The sequence below is a fragment of the Gopherus flavomarginatus genome, chromosome 1 (assembly GCF_025201925.1).
Source record: "Gopherus flavomarginatus isolate rGopFla2 chromosome 1, rGopFla2.mat.asm, whole genome shotgun sequence".
Taxonomy (NCBI): domain Eukaryota; kingdom Metazoa; phylum Chordata; order Testudines; family Testudinidae; genus Gopherus; species Gopherus flavomarginatus.
Window position 1 is genome coordinate 168,928,877 of NC_066617.1, and position 6,539 is coordinate 168,935,415.

The window sequence follows — 6,539 nt, forward strand, 5'->3', positions numbered from 1 at the left end:
TAAAATCAGGACATCTGGTCACCATAAATCTATTAGACTGCAGAATAGTCTCTCCAAGGGAAGGCATCAAAGCCTCTTTGCTTGGACACATCATCTAGACCTGACCATGCCCATCGGAATAGGTTCTAGGGATCATTAGAGCTTCTCAAAGAAGAAGTTTCCAGAATTATTTAATGGGGCAAAACAATGCATTTCCCTTGTCTCATTTTAAGAAACCCACCATGGAAAGCTTTTAGCCCAAACAATTAAATTTTGACGAATGTCTAAACAACTGAAAACAAGGTCTCACAGCTGGACGTACTGGGCAATCTTAATGATGCTGCCAGCCCTACATATAACTACATAAACTATGACAACAGGTGTTAGTGCCCTGCATTTTTTGAATCATTGGCATATAAGGACTCAGGATGGAACCGTCTCTGGAAAAAGTTAAAGTAACTGTGTGGTGTCCCTGCCTGCAGGTATATGGCATCTTGGGGAGCAATTACCACACGGCTGGGGTTCCAATTAATTTCTTTATTAAAGAGAAAAAAAAGGAAGTGGTGGGAATTTAATAATAAAATACGATGGGATGGGGTGTATAGGGTGTTTACAATAGACAACGATGGGGGGGTTCTTCTTATTGAATAGTGTAGGGAGTTCTAATAGTGGGCTACAGCAAGTGGGGTTCAGCACAATGGGATACAGTACAGTCAATAAGCAACTCTAGATACAGTGTGGAAATGCAAAGCGTACCCAAAAGAAATGCAAAATAAAATGGTAGCTTCTATATGAGTTAATAGCTAGATACACAATGTAACACAGTGGCATCAATGTAAATACGAAGTATATCAGAAAAGTGGAGGCAACCAATGGGGTGTTATAATTACAAGTAAAATGTGAGTTACAGTACAACAATACAATATCAATATAAAGGCTGGGTCAAGAAACAGGAGTGGGGGGGAGTGAGTGATTAGTGGTATGCAGACGAGCAGCTGGAAGCAGCGAGAGACTCTGAAGCCCTGAAGGGTAAGGACAACGGAGCAGTGTGATGGTGATCTTCGGTAGGGGAGGGGCAGCGGAGAAGTGTAAAGAAGGGCTAGAGAGAGGTTTAAGCAACAAGCGGACACCAAAAACAAAGGAAAAAAAAAACAGCAAAGGGTTTGGGAAGTTTCACAGGGGGAGAAGCAGCAAGGGGTTTGGGAAGTTCGGAGGGTGATGCAGACGCAGGGGGGGAAGCAGCAAGGAGTCGGGAAGTTCGGAGGGAGTGCAGATGAGTGGAAAAAGCAGCAAAGGGTTATAACAGGGAGACATGGAGGAGCACACAGAGGGGGAGATTGGAGCGGGGGAAAAACAGACACGGGAAAGTTCAGGAAGAGATTGGGACAGCAGGAAGGCGAATTTAAGCAGCAAAAAACCTTATCTATCTTAACCAACGACTAGGCAAAACAACAAATATCACAATTCTAAGCAAAGCTATAACAAGCAACTATACGGAGCAACAAAACAGTAAACTATAACAAGGCAGTTGAAACTTACAAGCTCTACAATCTTAACAAACTATGACTTATTAAGCTAAAAAAAACAAGACCTATGGTGCACCTTATGCTATGGGGAGGTTACAGAGGGCAGAGTGGTATGTGTCCAGGACCCAGCTCCCAAGGAAGCCAAGGGATGGTGGCTACAGCGGTGGATACAGCTGAAAGCAGAGAGCCCCAAGGCAAAGCCCACAGGAGCAGAGCTTAGCAGCGGCACAAACTTATTTTTAGCGGCAAAGAGCCCTGGAGTTTAAGAGAGGTTTTAAGACACAGACCAAGGTTTAGCTTGAGTCTGTGTGCTGGGGAAACAGAGCCAGCAGCTAAAATAATAAAATAAAAGTATAGAAAGTTTTACAGAGGGATTCTTACCAGTCCCCAAGGCAGCAGCAAAGGCAGAAGCAGCAGCAACATCAGAAGAGGCAAGGAGGGCTCGGTACAGTCTCAATAATCAGGAGATCTCTCAGGTAGCAATTCGTTCCTCGTGGGGAGGGGGCGTTCAAAAAACGGGGGCACGCTCAAAAATAAAACGAGAGCGGAGAAAGGACCCCTCAGAACCCCTGGCTGATCAGACCAGGCAGCAATGCAGGAATCTTTCTGAGGTGTGTTTCAAAAATGTCTGGTTTTAAAGGCAAACTTGGGCAGTTTCCCGCCAGTAATCCTGATAGGCTCCCTCTGTCACAGGGGAGGGGGCACAGGGAAAAAACTGCAGGTAAGCCCAGAGACATGCCTGGACATAGTCCTGTGCAATAGGTGACTCAAGAGCACATGAGGCCTATGACTCATGCCCAGGATCTTAAAAACACGTTAGGTCTTGCAGCTCCGGACATTGCCTACCCTACACCAAGCCCACGAGGTGATAACAGGACTAACCCTTTGACACCAACGAGGTGATAACAGGACTAACCCTTTGAACAGGGCAGTGGTCCCACTTAGCACGCAGCACAAGTGGCTATCCCTTTGAGAAGGGCAATGGCTCTTGTTAAACAACTTAAGGGGCCCTCCCTTTGAGAAGGGCAGTGGCCCTGGTAAACAACTTAACAGCCAGGGAAGGGCGGCCACAGGAGAACAGAAAACAAAATGGAGTCTGGGGACAGCTGTAAGAAACAAAATGGAATAGGGGATAGCTGTAACAGACATGTGGTAGTTGCATCCATATAATCATTAAGGGATTGTATAGATTAAAGGACTTTTTCACTGGTCCTCGGACAAAAAAATCTTTTCTGAGGTTCCTTTGTGTTGCAGAGCAAGGACCTCATCCCACTGCTGTGGCTACACTTCTATTTTTTAGCATATTACCTCATTCACAACTATTATGGGTATGTCTACTTGAGCTGGAAATTTTCACCTTCCAACTTTAGGGTAGACATGTCCTCCCACTTCCCCCCGCCCCCTGCAAGCTAACATGCCTCAGCTATGCCTGGATATGAACACTGATCCCTACTGACATACGATCCTCCAGCATTCACTCCTACCCCCACCCAACTGACACAAGTGTCAGCTTGTCCCCCTCAGTGTTGGAAAACTCTGCACAAAGATCAAAATAATAAATAACTAGAAGATGGTTGGTAATCTTTTCTTGATGGCTGAAATTATTCAACAACAAAAAAGAGACATGTTTGTTGCAAAAGCTCTTAGAAAAACTTCAGTCCATGTTTTGACCAGGTGCAGAAGAGGTATAACCCCCCCTTCTTTCAAAATTTTTGATGGGGGGCGGGGGGCAGGAATAATTTCTTTGGTGGGAAACATTCCTCTTTTCTCATCAGCTGTAATCTCTTAAAGAAAGACCTCATATGCTCCTATTAATTTGTAATTGTTAATCTTTGTTTTTTTAACAAACACAGGCCCTAATCCTGATTTTGTTTTAAAAGTAAACAAGTGCATTTTTTTAAGTATGTAAGTAGTTCCTTGGACTTCAAGTTAGGCATGTGAGTAAGTCTCTCTGTCGAATTGGAATCTTAAGGTGACAAAGTGAAGATTGGGTGGGCGGAGTAGAGTTATCACTCATTCCCTCCCCACCTAAAGACTGCCTGGCAGTGTGGAGGAGGCTGTTTCTCAGAAGTGTTCATTTTCCAAAAAATCTGAAGTCTTTTTTTTTTCACGTGTAGGATGCTCATAAAGTAAATAATATAAAACAATTATTAGCCGAAGTCCAGTAAAACCCACTTTAACCTTAACATTTAATTAAAGCTTTCTGTATGTGAATTTCACAGTTTTTGGAAAGATCTTCAACATTTTATACCATATGATGATATTTCAGGAAGACTGGATTAAATTTATCATGTACACCAGTGAGACTGAGGGTAGAATAAAACTCTGTACTTCCAGAAAGATGGAGCTGGTTGGAAATTCAGCTAATAACAGAAAGCTACTTTCAACCTTAACTGTGCAGTGGCTCCTGCAACTTTATTATAATAACCTGTCAGGAATCCTCGCTTCTTGTAGTTAGAAATGTTTGCAGACTTTTTAGTAGAGCAAAAATTTTTAAGAAAGTAAGTTTATATGATTTATTCTTTTGTGTGTAAGCAGAGTATGATATGTGTGGGTTTTGTAATTTTGAGTCTGTGGGGGGTTGGAAGATAACACATTTATGTTTTTTGAGAATGCTAGTTGACGGAATAAGAAATAAAATACTCAAGTAATCTTGCATCAGAAAACAAAGCTGGAAACAGAGCAGATGTCATTTTGCAAATGGAGAGTAAAAAGGTTTTTGTTTGTCAGTATGCACAGATTAGAATAATTTCATTGCATCAGGAATCAAGCTTTAAATTTATTCTGAAGTGGCTGGTAAATGGGAGCAATACAATTACATGCATTAAAGCTTTTGCTTTTTTGGGGGGGTGGGCAGGGTAAATTATTGATGTAAAGTTATAACAGACATTGCAGTACATTATGTATTATAAAGCAGACATCCTCCCTTCTTCTCCCTCCACCCCCCTCACCCGCCAGGTGGAACTAGATTCCACGTTTGGTCAAAGAAATCAGTCAGTATTTTTCAAAGTGCACTGGTATTTGATCTGTAGAAGACTGGCAGATGCAAATATTATTTAAATTAGTATTTCCAGCTCAGTGCAGCTTTAGGCTTGATATAAAAGGGCTAAAAAATGAAGCCATTGAACGTAAGGCATGGTTATTTTGTTTACTAGAGGATGTAGTTTTAATCGCCCCATTCCACCTAAATTTCAGGGGCATTCAGAGTCTAATCCCCAGGTCCAAACCACTCTGACTTTGAGTTTTAGCTGGATCTGAAACTGATAGAGAATTTCCGCCCCCCCCCCCCAGTTGTGACCCAAGGGAGCAGAAATACTTCAAGATTGGGTGATTTGGGGCTGAAATATTTGGAGACCAGTTTGGGAGAATATGATGCCATTGAACCTGAACTTCAAATCCCACTTTAAATCTAATCAGGCTACTAGAGTGAACACTGCTTTTTTGGGTCATTTCTAACTGTAATTACTGGTTAAAGGCATGATATAATTAGCAGTCAAACAGACACATTTATTTTCAGATTTAAGTGTTTAGCTTTGAGCTGCTGTCACACCATGGGATCTCTTTAATACAACAGATTCTTCTCTCACTATATGTACTGGATATCTGTCCATATGTGCTCCATCCACCATATTTCTTGCTACCTTATTTAGCCTTAAGTACTTTTAAGTGACCTATTCTCTGACTTCTCAGTTGGTGTCAATCAACTGCAGAGGGATCTTCTGTTATACTGCTGCCAGTAGGCTCTTGTTGTCTTGAGTCCTAGGAACGCTTGGTCATCCCGTATATTAAGATTCCAGGTATAAATAGTTAATAAAATGATGAACGGATGTTATGATCATGTTACAGATATGAGTAGTATGTGTTAAGTGCATCAGTTACAAATAGGTATTAACCTATGGTAATTGACTAGGTCTGGTCAGAAAACAAGTGTTCCGATATGTGGAAAAATTTTGAAGTTTTGGTATTGTTCCAAATTGGGGACAAAACCAAAAGCATTTTTCTTTTGTGAAAAAAGAGCAAGGCATCTCAGTGATTAGGACACTCACCTCAGATGTGGGAGACCCAGATTTAAGTAGTATGTTGCCTGCTTTGGTGCCCTCACTACCTGGCTCAGTTAGTCTTTCTCTGGCCCACTGTATATTTAGTTATTCAAAGTGGAACAGCTCCAACAGGAGAGATTGAGACAGGCAGAGGACCAGTTTGAACCTGTCTCTTCCCCAGTGCACATAAAGGCTTTTAGCCAAAGGTTACTGGCTATTGCATATTGTCTCAGTTTCAGCAAATTGTTATCTCAGGGAGAAACCATTTAATCAAAAAATTCCCATCCAGCTCTATAAGCAACCTGTCCATCTGTCGGACTCTAACAACTGATTAGCTATGTATTAAGATATTATTTAATGATTATGACCATATATATAAATGAAACCTTCATATAAATTGTGTACAAATGTAATGGATCACACACTGTATATGCTGGGGATCTGGCTTTGTGCTGCTTAGTGATGGAATTTTACCAGGGTCTTAATGGAAGATGGGTTGCAACAGGGAAGTAGGACACACTTTTTGGAGAATGAAAGTGGAATTGCCTCTTCCATGACTGCTAAAATGTGTGAGGCTTGGTGGCAGATTCAACTTTTTCTGAATACCTTCCTATATATCCATATGAAATTCATTCAGAAGTTTCTGCATTCACTATGTATGTAATACATACTACATTTTCCAAAGAACTGCTTTTTGTCCTTTCATCCTACAGAGTAATGGGTTATTATCCCAGAGTAACAGCATTATCTGTTTTGGTGGTATTTCACAATTATTTCTCCCTTTTTATTCTGAATATTAAATAGCAAGACTTTTTAGATTATTTCTCACAGTTTATCTGTAGTATTTATACAGCACCAGCTACCATAATTTAGGTGCTGAAAACACTCCTGGTCTATTGCATGACAGGTGGAAGCACATACAACAGCTCTAATGAAAAGGGTGTTTGTCTACACTGGAATTCCCTAGAAAATGCTCACTCTGACTTACTACACC